This window comes from Melanerpes formicivorus, unplaced genomic scaffold, assembly GCF_026170545.1.
Source record: "Melanerpes formicivorus ecotype bairdi unplaced genomic scaffold, bMelFor1.0.p_v2 SCAF_10, whole genome shotgun sequence".
Taxonomy (NCBI): domain Eukaryota; kingdom Metazoa; phylum Chordata; class Aves; order Piciformes; family Picidae; genus Melanerpes; species Melanerpes formicivorus.
Window position 1 is genome coordinate 14394525 of NW_027142362.1, and position 16366 is coordinate 14410890.

At 43.6% G+C, this 16366-nt stretch overlaps 1 protein-coding gene across 3 annotated transcripts in view; it reads left to right on the forward strand.

The window, feature by feature from the left end:
* The window catches only part of MAPK6 (mitogen-activated protein kinase 6), an 82938-nt gene that overhangs the window by 15229 nt on the left and 51343 nt on the right, over positions 1 to 16366 (forward strand). Inside the window, exon 2 of one of the 3 annotated variants that reach the window (XM_068143836.1) lies at positions 4231 to 4313. The exons of 1 other annotated variant lie outside the window; for it this stretch is intronic. The gene's annotated coding sequence lies outside the window, so the exon portion shown is untranslated. Of the gene's footprint in view, positions 1 to 4230; positions 4314 to 4336; positions 4355 to 16366 lie in introns of those variants that run through there. One more of the 3 variants, XM_068143838.1, reaches the window with a different exon arrangement.

Below are 16366 nucleotides of genomic sequence, written 5' to 3' on the forward strand. Positions count from 1 at the left end.
TTATTTGAGGGAAGGGAGGAGGTAGAAGGGGAAGGTGGAATGCAAAATGTCTCTTTTCTCTCTCATTTGCACATATTTTCTGGATGGATTTTTCATGCTCTGACTCAACATTAGTAAGCCTTCATTTCCCAGCATGTAATTGTTCTCTGCTGATAGAGGAGGAAGAAGATTGTCGTCATGTGCAGTTGGTAAAATGGCCTCTGACATTTCTGTTAGCTTGTTTAAACAAATACATCTTAAAACCAGTTCTGTTTAAGAGGGCAATGCACAGAGGTTAACACTCTGTGTGCTAGTATGTACTTGGATGTGATGTTCTACTTTCTCAAGGAGACGTAGCTATATTTTCATAGAGCTTGAGCTCCAGGCAACAGCTAATTTTGGGTTGCTTGGCTAGATGTAGCTCCACTCCAAATAAGTTAATGTGAATGCATTTTCTGCTGTTTAGGATTTTATCTTGTTCTTTAGAGGAATGGAATGAAAATGCACTATTTGCCCCTACCGACCTCCAGGTATTTTCATTTTGACACTGGTAAGTTCAGTTTCAGTTTGTGAAACTGGTAACCTTACATCATGATGATATTTTCTGGTTTTTAAGAGGGCTACAGCACAGAGCTATTAAGAATATACAAAAAATACCAAAGAAGTATGTGAGAGTGTTTCGTAAGCTATCTCTTTATGTCCTTCTTTTCTGCAGGCATGCAGTCTGCCTTCTCCCAGCAAATTCATGACATCCTTTGATTAATCCCTTGGACTGCACACGTTTTAGTCTCATGTTCATGCATGTCTTAGAGTTTGAAAGAAGCGTAGTCTTTGAAGGAGCAGCTAGTAATCAGGAGGGATTTTATGAGTTGTTTTCTGTCATTTTTGTTTCATGACCAGTTCCAGTCTATTGCCACCTCTTTAGGACCACATAAAGCCTTTATGTGAAGAGCAGTGTGCTGCAACTGAAACCGCCTGTTTTACATGCTCCTGGAACACTGTGATGAGTTTCCAGATGACTGGCAAAAGGTTTCAAAGTGAAATAATGCCCAGGCTTGTTCTGATCCTGACATCCAACACCTTAGTTCTCATTTTGGCATCTCAGACATTTTGTGAAATTCAGAAGCCTGTACTGTACCCTGTGTGCAGCAGGTTTGCTGGGGGCTTTTGGAAAGTCCCCGACAAAGACCTTCGTTGGTGTGCTGAGATAGAGAAGTCTTTGAAGGATTGGGGCTAGCTAAACTGTGATAAGCTGCCGGAAAAGATTTTTAGGTTGCACTGAGCTCAAGGGAAAAAACTTTAATCCACAAATCATACCTCACTGAAGGAGGTTTTGTTCTGTGCAATTGGTCAAATGGCAATTTGTGCGTGTTTTCATTTCTGTTTTGAGCTTAGGAAAAACACTGCTCTCTCTGAACTCCGGAGAGGGTTGCACAGAAGCTGAAAAAAGGCAAGACCTCCCTTAAAGCAAGGAGCCACCAGACTTAGAGGTTCATTGTGTGAGGGACAAAAAATTACCCAATAAGAGTGTGAACTCAGCCCATTAATTTGGAGCTGGAAAAGAGAACAGTGCAGAGAGCTGCAGGTGATGGGTAGTGATCCAAGACAAGATTCTTGTCTAGGTTTATGCTTGCTTTTGGACTTAAGAGCATTACTAACCACAGAAAGTCCCACTTGCATTTCCAATGAAGTTCTAGTCCTCATTCCTCCACCCTCTGAGGAAGCCCACAGAGATGTGGGTAACAGCTGTAAACATCCTAGTGTTTGAGGAGATGCTGCATTCTCCTGAAGCACATCAGAGTGTGCAAGGTGTCCTTAGCCAGTCACCCCTCCACTGAGACCACCAGTGCAAATCCAGCTTGTGAACCCAGTGAGCTAGTGCTATGTGGTACACTGAGTAGACAGCCTGGGGGCCTTACAGAGCTCTAGCTTGCATTTTTGCCAACGTTTAGCATTTAGCAGCTGTGTTTGTGCACATAGGGATCAATTTACATAAAGTGTTCAGCAGTCGGCACACTGCTCCTCGAGAGTCTGTCTCTTTGATTCATCTCCAGTGCCCATCAGCATAACTAGAGAATCTCTCCAAGAATCTCCTTGTGTTACCATTATTTTTAGCACCAAACTGTACTTTCTTCTCTGCCAGTTTAGAAATCCTTCCCAGAATGCATCTTCATTCTTGCTTCTGTTGTTTCGGGCTTTTTTTTCCCCCATGTGAACATGACCAGCAAGCTTTCTAGCTAACAGAGGCAACTTGTGTGGCTTCAGATGACCTTAACATCAGAAAGAAGTGCTTGTGTTGCTGAGCGTCTTGCACAGAAGTGTTGACACAGTGACTTGTTCAGACATTTGACATCAGAAGAAATCCTTTGCAGAGACAGTTTGGATGAATTCACTTTTGTCCTGGGAGCTGCCCGGAGGGAGCAAAGCATGCCTGCAGAGGTCTGCTCACCTCTCTACGGTGCACCTGAGGTATCTCCCTGATGAGCAATCAGGCAGGAGCGGTGCTCTTGTGCCAGCTTCTGACTGCACGGTGTCATGCTGACACTTGAAGCTGATAATGTTTCACAAACCTAAGTGCACTGCCATAGTCCAGACCTCAGCTGATACGAGCAGGCTTCAGTTCCCTGCACATGTCTTTCCATTCCTGACATGACCTCTATGCCAGGGTTGGGACAACCACTCTTGGAAAACTGGCTATCGGCTGACATCCTCCCTGCAAACTGCTGTTGAAGATCAACCTCTCTGAAGCAATATGAGCTCCATGTAGAAGGGCCAGGGTGCTCCTCATGCACACTGTGAGGAGGTGTGCTTCTGTCAAGGCTGTGCCTGCTGGAAAGAAAAGTTTTTGGAGACTAAAGGAGCTTGAAAAGCCCCAGGTGCAGTTGAGGGAGCTGGTGTGGAGGTGTAGTTGCAGGCTGTACCCTGAGGGCTCCTCAGCAATCCTGATAACAGGAACAAGGCAGTAGAAAGAACTTCAGGGATTAGGACTACCATCTTCCATATGAGAGGAGCATGGTGCTGTAGATCCCAGCATCCTGCCTCTTCAGGTGAAACTGCACTTCAGAAATACTGTTTCCTGAGGTTTGACCTGCAAACGGCTTCGCACCAGTGTAGCTGAAGGAGTGGCTTTAAACCAGTATAGCACCATTCCCCTCTGGACACTCATCTACTGAGAACTGCTGGAATACTTCTGTTTGGCTTGGACTGGGAGGGGCTAAGATAGGTCTTATGAAAAAATGCCTTCTTCCAGCTTCTGCCTTCATAGCAGAACAATCTGCTTTTACACAGGTCTCCTCAGAACTGCTGCTGGAGGTGCCAAATCTCCTCTAGTCAGAAGGAATTTGGTTTAAAGCTACTGTTTATACACATAACTTCTGTATACAGATGGACTTGTCAAGTTTACAGCAACTGTTTCCTATACACGTTGCTTGCAAGCATCTCTAACAAAGACTAATCCTTGACAAGCGTTTTACAGCCCCCAAATAATATCATAACCTGAAGGGCCACACATTAGAGGACTTTCCTGTGGCAACTGGTTTTGAAATTTGTGCTTTAATGTCTTGTTTCTGGTCACTGGAGTGAGGTTTCCTGCTCAGTGGTGCAGGAACAATCATAGCTTGTATTTGATCTGTGCTTCAAAGCAAGCCTTGTGCTGCCAGCCCTGATGGTGCAACAGAGCCTGCTCAGGAGCCCAGCACCACCCCCAGCCTCCATTGGAGAGCAATCGTTCTGCCTGCTGCAGATATCTGCTGTGGGTGTCTTCAGGAGTACTGTGTCAGGGTGAGGTCTCCTGACAATATTTTGAAACAGTGTCATCCACTTGACACGGGGGATTGGCAGCATGCCCTTCCCTTTATTGTCTTTGGGACTCAGCATATGCTTGGAGCTCCTCTCTAGCCAGGAGAATGGTCAATAGTTTCAGTAGATGCCCTTGGGGGAGAGACCTCATGACTTTGTGTCTTGATTTCCTTTTCTGTAAAATCTGGTTATCAGTGCCTCCCTCACTGTCACACTGAATCCTTTTGTAGGTTATGATGTACTCCAAGGTGACAGTAAGTACAGGCTGTCATTGTGGGATGGAGTCACACAAAGCTCTTTAAAAACTGAAAGAAAAGGGGAATCATTTCATCTCTGATTTCTCAGTTGTGAACAATCTTCTGAGATAATGTATCACATCAGGCACATTGCTCCGAGACTACAGAGTAATCTTTGGTCCCAAGCATTACTAAATTCCTTCTTTTGTTGTTACAGTCCCACCTGAAGTGGTATGAAACGCAGCAAGTTCCTTACAATGTGTCTGAGCAGGCAACAGAAATAAAAGGACTGGTGCTCTGGTAAGTCAGCAGATGCAACGTCTCGCAGGGAAGTATGGCAGGTAGGTATGGCAGGCATATGCTGGCCAGCCCCATGCTGGCTAGTTCAGGAAGACAGCCCTGCAGGTCAGCAGGACAGCAAGATGGTCCACACAGGTTATGGGAACTGGTTAAAGAAGCACAGACACACAGTTCAGGGTAAGCCTTAAGCTTACCCTGATGTGATGTTCTACTGTAACTCCATCAGCTATGTGTTAGTGAGGGGCATCAGCAAGCCCTGCTGCATCACATCCTGGAGAACATTGCTGGTTTGAGATGATTTGCAGCTGCTTTTGCATCCTGTGGCATTGGTGCCTCAGAATATTCTCTAGCAGCTCTGATTCATTTGCTGTTTTCTTCTGGCTGCTGTTCAGTTTATTTTTTCCCCTAATTTTAACCATGTTTAATCAGGAAACTTAAATGAGTAGACATATCATTTAGACACAGTGACAGGCAAAAGTACAAAACAAGGCAGTTTATTTTTCCTGCCCTAACTAGCCAACCATTAGCCTGCTCAGTCAGCCACGGCTGGATCGAGCCCAGCAAGCCCAGCCCAGACTGCCATTACGGGACATACCCATTGTTCCCAGCTCATTGCTTTCTCCTGCAGAGAAGCTGACTTCCTTTGAACTGCAGCACAATGTGACACCAAGCATCACGTTGCCTTCTACCTCACTCTCCTGTGGCATGTAGCAACCCGATACCGCTCCGACCAAGATAAATGCACGTGACTGCTAAAGTCAACGTGACTTTCCTGTGTTTTGTGAGTGTTGAACGGAGAAATGCTGATGTGTTCTGGTCTTGTGCGAGCCTTTCCTATTCTTTGCATTAAGTAGACTGATCTCCCCTGATTTCAAACAAGCTAAGCTGCATCAATCACTTTATAAAGAAATAACACAGTGCAATGGGATAAACTTTCTGCAGACTACTCAGAAACATGAGAATAAAAGCGGTGTAAATCGTAGCCCAAAGCTAAGAGCTAGCTTCATCTGAGCTTTAACTGATCAAGTTCTGTTGCAGACCACTTGTTTTGGTTTTCTGCCTTAGCCCTGTAAGTTGTTAACTCCCAGGCTTTTTCAGTTTCTCCTCCGTTTCCATGGACAGACAGCTGCTCAGTGGTGAGGAACTCTCTGGATTTTCAAATCTTAACATCTCCAAGTCATCCTTGAGCAACTCTACCCTCTGGTTGCTTTCAGTGCTCTCCTAGTCCTTTGCTTGGCTGCAGTGTGGCAGTATGTAAATTAACATCCCATCGTCCAGCAGTTTCCTTGGGCTTTGGTGATGTATTTGCAATGAGAAAGCAGCTGGAGCATTCAGAGTGTCTCCCAGCAGCAAGCCGTACCCCACCATAGCATCATGTGGTAACTCAGTGGTGTCCCATTTGTGTCCCAGCCTGCTCTGGCACACCCAGGTGAGACTAAAGCATTTTCACTGCAAGTCCTAGTTTGGTGGGGGTCTTTGGTTTAGTTTTGAAGGGTTATAATGTACGGTAAGCTGTTCTCCCAGCAGAAGGACAAATGTTGCTGCAAGTCACTCCCTGCAGAGGGTAAATAACTTGCAGATGGGCCCACAGTCTTTTGAAATCTGTTTGCATCTCACAGTTCATGGCATACACCAACAGTTGGTATTCCTTCAGGTGAAAGAGGGAGTGTTTCTTCCCAGCTCAGGTCCCTTTCGGGTGTCTGTATGCAAATCCATGATTATGCTCTAATCAAAGAAGTTCTGGGAATTCCCTGGTGAGCTTTAGGTGACTCGTAGCAAATCTTTCATTTTGCTAATGTTTTGGTTTAGACTAGGGTTGTGGGGCTTTTTGTTTGCGTTTTTCTGTTGTTTTTCACAGCAGAAATAAATGTGCCCCATTTTCTGTGATAGGACAGTAGCAGTAGAAGTTCCTTACATAAGAAACTTGTAGCAGCTTCTTCCTAATAAGGATGAATTTGGATGCACCAAATAATGTTTCACCACTTGAGCAGGGAGTGACTGAATGATGTTCTTGCGGCAAATATGAGTAACAAGGATCCTTAACCCTGTGAGTGAAATTGAAAAGGCAAGGAAAAATCTGTGTGTCTGTCTGTAGCACTGTCAGCCTTCCTCCAGATCCTCCTGGTTCACCAGATCTGGGCAGCATTTTTCTTTGTAGCCACTACAAGATGATCTGGCTCCACAGCTTCATCTCCCTGTCCTTCTAAAGCTGATTGTATGAAAGCTCTTGGCGAACTGCTCTCTGCCCAACTGGATGTGTTCCATTTTAAGATATGCTGTTAGGATTTTGTGTTGCTGGTGCTTTCAGATACTGGCAGACTAATGTTAGGGTCCTCATTCTGTACTCTGGTACATGCATATGCTACTATCCAGGATTTACACCATGTTAAATTAATTTAGTTATGAATTATTCCCAAGTTCTTCAACATCTCACTTAACAGTTGACTTGAAAGCAAAGATCAGTTCATTTCTTCAGAGAGAGGAGAATGAAGGCAAGCAGCTTGTTGATTTGAAATAAAGAACCAAGACATGCAGGTCTTAATCCTGTTTGACTCAACTTGTTGTCTCCCTTTATCTAAACTCAGTTTCCAATATCTCTGTTTCCTTATGTTAAAACCGAGGCCCTGCTGGGCTGGATGGCATTGTCCATTGAGAAGGTTGTCAGTTAAAATCCTGTATAAAGTAGTAGTTGCTCCTTCTACCTAACACACATCACCACATGAGAATCAGGGCATGCTGGTGGAAAAGATTTGCTGGGTCATGTTTATGTGCATATTGAGTATGCTTGAAAGAGAGCAGCAGACAAAAGAGAGAGGGAGCAGGAAAGTAATCACAGCTGTCACAGGAGTTCAAAGAGTTATACTGGAATGACTGTCCCACTAAAACTACTTCTGATTAACTCATCTTCTAAACATATTCGAGGTTGAGTGTGTGTTTTTATTGTGGCTTAGCTTAATGTATTTCCCAAAAGCATTTTCACTCTAAAACAGCAGTTTCTATACCATTCACCCAAAAAAGCTATTTTCACCTTAAAATTATAGTACTCCCTGATCTAAATTAACTTGGCTGCTTTGACGAGTGATCTGAAAATAAAACCCTACCAAACAAGAAAGTTCAATTTTTACATTTCACTCCTGCTTTGTTTTAACTGGAGGTTAAAATCAGAAGTGTACTTACATCTCTTTCACTTGGCAGTAAACATGGGCATAAGGGTGACTGAGCAGAGGGAAACAGAAACATTGAGAGGCATTCCAAGGAAGAGTACAATGGATTCCCCTGTTTCTTCCCATATAGCATGGTTGGGGCCTGGAGTGCTGCTGCTTCATCATCTGCTTATTAATGTTAATTTTAGACTTCCTTTTTGCACTTACTGAGTGGATCCCATTGGATTTCTGAGCCTGGATCCCATAGACTAAAATTGTATATGTACTAATTTTATGAAAGTAGATGACTATAAAAGAAGACAGTTGTATAAATAAGTTCATTAGAATAAGTCCTTCGTGGTAATGTTTGTGTCTACTCAAATGCAGAAGACTCAAGAGTTGACAAATGGTGGAGTCCTCAGTCCCCAGCTTGTTCTACCACATATTTTATAAATAATTACCAGTGGACATGGCCTGTTACCTTATTGTTACCTTATTGAGACCTTATTGCTGTCTACAACTACCTGGAGGGTGGTTGTGGCCAGGAGGGGGTTGGTCTCTTCTCCCAGGCAAGCAGCACCAGAACAAGAGGACACAGTCTCAAGCTGCACCAGGGGAAGTTTAGGCTCGAGGTGAGGAGAAAGTTCTTCACTGAGAGAGTCATTAGCCTTTGGAATGGGCTGCCCAGGGAGGTGGTGGAGTCCCTGTCCCTGGAGGCATTCTAAGAGGGGATTGGACATGGCACTTGGTACCATGGTCTAGTAGTCATGAGGTGTTGGGTGACAGGTTGGACTTGATGATCTTTGAGGTTTTTTCCAACCTTATTGATTCTATGATTCTAACTCCAGAGTGGTTATGTTAGGGCTGCTGACAGCTGCACAGGATCCTTTTTCTGTCCATGCAGTGAGGATTGTTAGGCAATGTTGCAAATAATCTACTGGCAATGCAAATGTGTCTCACCTGAAGCAAACAAAGGGAAACAGAAATACAAAGCAGGCAGGATGCCCCACTTCTTATAGAAACACACCAGGAGATTTGAATATATCCTCAACCTTTTCTGAAATGCACTGAAATGATAAACTCTGGATGGTAAAATAGCTGAATAAGAAGTTGGTATTTTCTACAAATAGATGTTTGTGCCCTGGTGAGGAAACCCAATTATTGCTTGATGTGTTTGTTGGTTAGACACAATGGTGGCTTTTTTTTCACATTCTGCTTCTCTGGGTGTTTTTTGTTTGGTTGGTTTTGGTTTTGTTTTTTTTAATAGGCCTGCAGAGAGCCAGTGTGCTTGGGCTAGATCTGTGTGTCATCTCAAGTTTAATTCTTGAGTATGGATGGTCAGGGCTGAAGTCAGAATGAATGGGAGAGATTTTGTCTTCCCCCAGTGCTGCCTTCCACATGCTGCAATGAATAACTCCCCCAAAGGGAATTGTCTTGGGGCAAATAGTATACTTGATCGCTATAGCCGGTATTATGTTCCCTCAGCAAAGCCTTGGCCATGGGACAAAGGGAGTTGCAGAGCATAAGACCCTTGATCTAAACAAAATGCTGAACCTGGCCAGGGATCCTACTAGCTGTCCCCTAGCAGTGCCCTTTGATGTAAGATAATTGAGCATGAAGGTGAAACCACTACCATAAGGTGCCTTTGCCTGTTATGAAAGTAACCGAATGTCAGAGAGCTCAGAGAACAGGTGAGGGAGATCCAGTGATTTTTGTGGTGTTTTATTTGTAAAGCTTAGCAAGCCAGCCAGACCTCCTGATTCCACCTATCTTCAGAGTGAGGGCATCTCCTGTAAAGCTAGGTTACAATTTAAGTACAATTTAAGTTAAGTTACAATTTAAGTATTAAGAGACAGATATGATATGTGAGTATGAACCTTCAAACTGAAGATGCAAAGCAAGTTCTGTGACATGAGGAAATCGAGGCGAATGATGGCACAGGGCTCTCCAGTCTTAGTCTCCTGTCTGCTGTGGCAGCAACATTGCCTTTGGCTTCAAGATGTTGCTGGCAGTATGAGGTTCCTGGTGAAAAATACAAACTTGTTGTTCTCACTGAATACTAACATTAGCCTGTGAGTGTGTATCAGTTACTTACAAGAAAAAACAAACAGAAGTGCGATCCAGAGAGAGAAACACTTCTGGGTTGGGGTTTAAAAGCAAAAAGAAAGCTCTGATCTGGAAGTTCATAGTTTTCCACAACCAGTCTGAACTATGACTTCCAACCTCTCCCCTCACCTGGAAGTGTTCTATGTGAGATAGGTTTCTAGCTACCTCTACTGTGGAGCTTGTGTATTTTGGGGAGATGTGTTTCTTGCAGGGTGCTTTGTGACCTTTACTTGGTTAAGAGCAAAGGGGGATGGAAGATGAGATGTGGCAGTCTCTGGCAAGTGGTGTAGATAGACAAGGTTCTCCAGCTCTTGCTGCCACTTCTTCTGGAGGTATGTAAACCAAAATAGGGATGACTGTGATTTCTGTGTGGTTGGCAATGTAGCTTTTGCATCTGATGCAAGAGGAGGCTATTTCAAGACAGGCATATAAAACTGTGGGTGGGTGGGGCCTGGGGCAATGGTTGGCAGAGAAGGGGCTGCTCGTGCGTAGTGAGTGTGTGGGAAGACAGTAAAGTGGCATCAGATTTAAAGCTGCATTTATCCCTTATAGTGAATTCTCATAATGTTAGATATTTAGTGGGTCTCCTTTTTTAAACTACTTTTTTTTTCAGCTTTGAAATATCATAGTGTTTTAATGTCCTGCTATGTAACTGGTACATACAACAGTGATTAGTTTGGAAATTTCTTCAGATCTTTAGGGATGCCACAGTTTTTTCCTTGACAATATAATAATATATGAGACCCCATCTTGGATGCAGACCATGGTAATTAGCTAGTTTTGGTATAAAGTTCTTCTTACAGTGCTTTGAAGTTACGCCAGCTGACAGAGCCCTTCAACTCAGCTAGGGCCATGGGAGACGCTGAAAACTGCTGGTTGCTTTTATTGATGTTAGTCTCTAAAACTACGTATGGTAAATGTCATAGACAGCAGAGATCCAGCTGGATTCTGTGGGTTCAAAGACTCTATCAGGAAGCCCTGTGTAAACGGTGCATCTATGTAAAAGCCTTCCAGATCAGCCTTCTTCCAGGAGGCAGCGCAAGTGCGTCAGCGAGGCAGCGACAGGCCATAGCAAAGAAGTGCTACAGCTCGTCTGTGCAGCAAGTGCCAGGTTGATTCATTCGTACCTAAATCAGACACTGAGAGGCTCTGGTTTTATTTTCTTTTCACTATAACTGCTCCTGTGATGATCAAAAAAGCTGGATTATCTCCAAAAGCATACATCTCCCAGAGGCTTTGAAGGAAGTTTATTTTTAAAGAAATCTAGAAGAATGCTGCTCAGAAGATACTTTACATAGGAAAAAATATACTTGGAAAAGGCAGTGGAGAGGGGGTTAGGAGCCAAATCTCATGAAACCATTCAAGAATAGGATTCCTGAATGATCAGATACATTTGTCTGTATGCTTCTAAGAGTGATTCAGGAATGACCTCAAGATTTCAGTCCTTTTTGTTGTAGTAATGCAAGTCTTTGCTAACACCTCACCTCTGTTTCTTCTACTGTTTTTAACATAGGGCTTTCTTTGCTCTTCATAATTCCTCCTTGTAAGTAAGCAACAGCTCATAAGAATCCGAGATGATATCTTTAAATGAAAATATAACCTCCCATGTTTGTCCTAAAGAACAAACAGCTATAGCACAACATATTGTTTAGCTCTCTGGGTTTGAGACAATAAAGCCACAAAAGAGCTCTGATGTTCAACAGTGACTACAGTTGAATACAAGTGTTTTTTAAGACTTTCTTGTCTTTTATTATGAGTACTTATCTTTACTTACATTATGTTTCTTCAAAACAGTTTGAATTCAGTAGTTTACACTCAACTCCTCAAAACATTGTAAACCAAGCTCCTTCTCACATCAGTGTCTCTAGGATCTGTGTTACTTTTTAGCATCCTCATCATCCGCTAGCTGTGCTGGTATGGAGATCTTTACCCAACTGCCATGAAGATCACAATAATACATTACTGTGGCTGTTCTTCATTATGCTTGACCGCATCATAACCCTCAGTGAGACTACAGCTTGCATGAGATCAACTCATGAAGGAAAACCAGTTGCAATGGCAGACAGAGTGCATTCTTGGGGGTGGAACAAACCATTCTGAGGAGTTTTAAGACAAGGTGTGGTGTCCTTGGTTGAAAGTACAAACCTATAATTGTCCTACTCCATCTGCAGTTTAGGAGTACTCTTGGATTTCACACTGCTGCTAAGTTTTCTCACAATAACACCCACTTGTCATGCTTCCCAGTACCTCGGATTGGCTTCAAGTCTTGGGTCATTTCATCATTCTGCCAAAACGCACCCGTAAACAGGCAGAGAGCTCTTATTGCTCAATGGCTGCTGGGCATTTTTCATTCAGGTCTAATAATGAGATTCCACCCCTACTCCAAGTAGCAACTTTCCTCTAAACACGTCCTTTCTTCCACCTACAGAGTTTATCTGAGGGGAAGCTGAGTATTTTGCTCATTTATTGAGATTTCTAAATGTCTGGAAATCCAGGGTATGCTCATCTGGGTTTCAGTGTTTTCTGCCTCTTTTGGACTTCTCCTACTTTTCTGGCAGAGACAGGCTATAGCCATTAAACCTGATGCATGTGGTATGTCAGGCATTTTGAACTTTTGCAGTCTGTGCAAGTGCATTCTCAGTAGCTTGGGTACCTCCCAGAAACACCGGTGCTTCAAAGCAAGTTGCACCTCAAGAAGACAAGGAAAGTGAGCTGCAGGTTCCTTGCTGTCTGTGACAAAAAGAGAGTTGGATACAGGCAAGGTGAATATGGAGGAGTTGACTAGCTTCACAAATAGCATTCTTTGTCATGTTTGTGGTACAGTCCTGGTCTTCTACATCCTGCCACTGAGTTCTTCCTGATTTAATTCTCTTCTCCTGCTTTTTTCTTAATGCCCTTCATTGGCCATTGTCAGAAACAGAGTTAGATTAGCAAGTCTGAATCAGTTTGACCTGCTGTGGTGATTCTCTTGTTCTTAAAGACTGCTATTAAGGCCCAGCATTTATCTTGTGCTGGAAATCTTTGGCTCCTCAGTACTGTAACACTTGAAATATTGAAGGATTTGAGGTTTTTTCCTTCTTTAATGGGAACTCAACCTTGCAGACACTAATGGGTGCAAATGGCCCTGGGGAATGAAGAGACCCTGTAAGGACTGCTGAGAGACACACAGGAGTAGGAGTTTGGGGATTCTGGTCTCAACGGCTGCTGCTACAGGAGGTGCTCTGCAAGTACATAGCCTGGTGCTTTTGGGCTTTAGGGCAAAACGCAATGCTCCTAATACCTTTTTGTTATACTCTTGCTACTGCTTCCCATCCAGCAAAACATGTCCAGCCAGTGCTGGGCAGGTGATGCCATCCCAGCTTTCTCATCTCCATTGCTTTGGCCTGGACTGTCCCTCTGCTCTGCACAGAGGTCCAAGGCTGTTTGCTGGCTACTGACCTGCTTCACAGTGGAAAATTCTTCCAGAAGCGTTACTTACAGGAAGCGAATGAACATCTCCTTTAAATGGTCTGGCAGCACAGGGAGGAAATGGATCATTTTGTCAAGTGCACTGTTTACCGAATAGCCAATGGACCATCTCCAAAACATATACTTAGCCCAAAGGAAGAAAAATATCTGAGGTCATTCAGTTTTTATTTCAGTGTTTAAATGTGATGTAGTTCATAGCTACAAAAATGTGCATTTTTATGTGGGCTCAAACCATCCAGTCCTGTACCAGGAAATTGGTAAAACCAAGTTTTAAGTTTACTTAAAGAAGAAGTCCTGTGTTTGCATGGCTTGACAAGTTTTGTTTTACTGTAGCACTTTATAGCTTCATTATAATGCTTTGTGGTAAGGGTATGAAACAAAGGTAACATCTCCCATTGATACTGATGTGTTTTTTACATGTTTTGCTCCATAATTCTAATGCAGTAGCCAAAGAAGGCTGGAGCATGATCTCAGTTTTATGCAGGGCTGGTTTCATGATTTCTTAATTTATAATTACAGTTTCTGCCAGTGCCTCTCTGGTATTTTTTATCCAGCCTTGGACTGAAGAGAAAGTGCCACATTCCCTAACCCAGGAGACATGAGTAAGCGTGTTGGTTTGGATTCAGTGCAAGATTAGCATTGCTTTGGCTTCAGATCATCTAGATATCAGATGCTATCCTGTAATGTGAATCTCATTCATCCAAATTCAAAACATTGTAATCTGGCAAAAACAAAATGCAGCCAAACAGTGTTTAATGAGAAGCTCAGGCCAAGTTCTGGCCATGGCATGGATACTGCACAGCTGCCGAGGAAGGCAATGACAAGTGAATGTGTGTGCATGAGTGCAGCACCAGGCTGCTGATGGTGCTTTCAGGGAAACTCTGCCTTTAAGCAGTACAGAAATGCCTGCAACATTCATTATATGGGTGCTCATTGCAACATACTGTTAAATAAGTATCATCTTTTGGTAACTGTCAAATGTTAAAAAAAAAAAGGGGCAAAAAAGGCAGCAGAGGTCTCTAAGGTCTCCAGAGTATGCTGACTATGAGCAGGATATTTCAGGTCTCTAGAGGCTGAGTTCTATGAAAGTGAGCAGGATATTTTAGACTTCTCTAAAGGTTAGTAGTTGGTGAAACACCAAGGGTCATTCAAAGTTTCATGGTCAGTACTGGAAACTGTGCCAGAGCACAGATAGGATCATTGTGTTTCTGTGTCTATGGTTCAGCTCCATGATCTCTATCAGATTTGGCATTATCAGTTGCATGACTCCTCATGGTTCCAAAAAGTCAATGTTTGTACAGTGGCTAGAGCCTTCATTTTCAATCCAAAGCCATTTACAAGTCTGCTCCAGAGGTCAAATCCTCAAACAGTTTGGTAATTCTACCATCATATTCTTCATGTGATTCTAGCACAACCTGGTTAGGACTTGTACTTGAAAATATGTCAGGGGCTGTGGCAAACTCCTCTGAACTGTTTTGTTAAGCAAACTCCCATATCTCCAGACTTTGCTTAACAATTGCAAAATGGTTAGCCAGTTAATATTTATCCTATTGTTACTAAAACTCACAGTTCTTCAGATAGCAGTACATATGTCAGTGGTAATTACAAGCTGTTCCTTGAGTTAGAGCCTCCCGAGCTAAATTAAAAGCAACTGTAGCCTGAGCTAAATGACTAAAGGACGTCAGGCAGCCAATCCCTGAAAGATGCAGTCACCTTCAGTTCCTATCTCTTTTGGATGGGAATTTAATTCCTAATTTGTTATGGAATCTTTGTGAGTTCCTGGGGATAGCTACTCTATTAAAGGACTCTTTTAAAGTCCTGCTTTAGTCTAACATCTTCTGTGCAGAATGGCATAAACCACATCCCATCTAGAGACTGCATCACTTCAGGAAGAGCAAAAACTGCAGCAGTGGTCCAAGCACAAAAACAGTTGTAGAGCTGGTCCACCAGATCTAGGTTTTACTAGGATTTAATAATTTGAGTTAGGATGTCTTGAAGGGACAAGATTTGTGTGAAGTTGTCTGTGAGTAAGTCCAGGACATGATACAAAGACATTAAAGGTGGTTTTAATCTGTCTGCCTTGGCTCTGGATTGTGATGGTGTGTGTGAAAGATCCTCAGCTGTTGTCCACTTCCTTTCAGCTCCTCTGAAGAGGTGCTGCCTGCTGTACTCCACAAAGAGTCATAGCCACCTTCACTGCTTTTCAGGCCTGCAATGTGTTGGAAGGTGCCAACTGGGACATTAAGAAACTGCCTCCTTTTTGCATTGAGCAGGTCTCTACTGACCAGACTCTCCCAAAATGCAGTAGAATGCTACTAGTGGATGAAGTGTGCTGGATCGCCAGTGTAGCTTCAGTACAAAATTGGCTGGAAATCCTTGTCACAAGGACTTGTTTTCACAAGAACTTGTTTCTTAGCACAGAAGGAGCAACTTTGGCCTAGTTTGGAGTCAGCTGGCTGCCAGCAGCCTGACTGGGAGAAGTGATTCTGCACTAGTGAGTAACATACCCAGTTCTCATCTCCCCAGTTCAAGGGAGACAGGGAACTACTGGAAAGAGTCCAACAGAGGGCTACAAAAATTATGAGGGGATGGGAGCATCTCTCTCTTATGAGGAAAGGCTGAGAGATGTGGGGCTGTTTAGCCTCGACAAGACTGAGAAAGAATCTTTTCAATGCATAACAATATCTAAAGAGTGGGTGTCAAGAAAATGGGGCCAGGCTCTTTTCAGTGATGCCTGGTGACAAGGAGCAGTGGGCACTAACTAGAACCCAGGAAGTTCACAGTATCACAGTATCACTAAGGTTGGAAGAGACCTTGAGGATCATTGAGTCCAGCCTGTCTCCACAGACCCCATGACTAGACCATGGCACCAAGTGCCATGTCTAATCTCCTCTTGAACACCTCCAGGGATGGTGACTCCACTACCTCCCTGGATAGCCCATTCCAATGGCAAACGACTCACTCGGTGAAGAACTTTCTCCTCACCTCGAGTCTAAACCTCCCCTGGCGCAGCTTGAGACTGTGTCCTCTTGTTCTGGTGCTGCTTGCCTGGGAGAAGAGACCAACCCCTTCCTGGCTACAACCACCTTTCAGGTAGTTGTAGACAGCAATAAGGTCTCCCCTGAGCCTCCTCTTCCCCAGGCTAAACAATCCCAGCTCCCTCAGCCTCTCCTCATAGGGCTTGTGCTCAAGACCTCTCACCAGCCTTGTTGCCCTTCTCTGGACATATTCAAGTGTCTCGATGTCCTTCTTAAACTGAGCATAAAGAAAAACTTCTTTCCTTTGAGGATGATGGAACACTGGAACAGACTGCCCACACAGGCTGTGGAGTCTCCT